Genomic DNA, 1,434 nt, shown 5'->3' on the forward strand with positions numbered 1-1,434 from the left:
AGCAGCTGCGTTTGCGTCATCGGCAGCAAATTGTTGTCTGCGGCCTTCACTCCAACCTGCAGCAGAAGCAGAGACTCAAAAGACTAGACAGGTACCTGCTGCTGCTGCTGCTGCTGCTGCTGCTGCTGTTGCTGCTGCTGCTGTTGCTGTTGCTGCTGCTGCTGCTGTTGCTGTTGCTGTTGCTGCTACTGGTGGCGCTGAAGAAGTATTACAGCTGTTTTTTCCGCTCTTTCTGCTGCTGCTGCTGCTGCTGTTGCTGCTGCTGCTGCTGCTGCTGCTGCTGCTGCTGCTGCTGTTGCTGCTGCTGCTGCTGCAGGTTTTTAAGCAGCAAATATGGTGTATTGGTGAGCACAGACGTAACAGCTCGTGGTTTAGACTTTAAAGAAATAGAAAAAGTTATAAATTTTAATAAACCGAGAGATACAGAAACTTTCATTCATAGATGCGGCAGAACCGCCAGAGCAGGCAAACACGGTAAACCCTAAACCCTAAACCCTAAACCCTAAACCCTAAACCCTAAACCCTAATTTTTTTTTTAATTTTTTTTTAATTTTTATTTGTTTTTATTAAACTGAGAAATTGATGGCAAACACTAAACCCTAATTAACCCTAATTAGCTTTTTAAACTTACTGTAAACCCTAAACCCTAAACCCTAAACCCTAAACCCTTGTTTGTTATGTCAGCCGTCTACCATGATTTCCTAAACCCTAAACCCTTTATAATATATTGTATGTGGCGGTTTTGAACTTTTGTACCCAGTTTCTCCTAGGGTCTAGGGTTTAGGGTTTAAAGTCTAGGGTTTAGGGTCTAGGGTTTAGGGTTCAGGGTCTAGGGTTTAGGGTCTATGGTCTAGGGTTTAGGGTTCAGGGTCTAGGGTTTAGGGTCTAGGGTCTACGGTCTAGGGTCCATGGTCCAGGGTTTAGGGTTTAGGGTTTAGGGTTTAGGGTTTAGGGTTTGTGGTGTATATGCAGGTGAAGCAATATGTTTTATTAGTAGCAACGAGGCCGAGGGTTGGGGGTTTTTGTTGCGCGGAGTAAATATAGATTTAAGTTTATGTTTGTCTCCTCTAGGGTTTAGGGATTTAGGGTTTGTTCAGCATAATATAAAAGAAATAAATACTTTGTATCAGCTCGCTAATAAAGTAGAACAACTACAACACCAGGTACAAACCCTAAACCCTAAACCCTAAACCCTAAATTTTAAAAAAAAAAAATCACTTTTAGCCGAAATATTAACCCTTATATGTCTGAATATACACTATAAATGTCAACCAATATAAACCCTAAACCCTAAACCCTAATTTTGTAAACCCTTAAACCCTAAACATAGGGTTTAGGGTTTAGGGTTTAGGGGCGTGACGACCTTCTGTTGCTGTCTCTGCATCTATGGGTGCTACATGGATTGTTCCGGGTTCAGGGTTTAGGGTTTAGGGT

The sequence above is a fragment of the Eimeria mitis genome, genomic scaffold (genome assembly GCF_000499745.2).
Source record: "Eimeria mitis Houghton genomic scaffold, Emh_scaff5007, whole genome shotgun sequence".
Taxonomy (NCBI): domain Eukaryota; phylum Apicomplexa; class Conoidasida; order Eucoccidiorida; family Eimeriidae; genus Eimeria; species Eimeria mitis.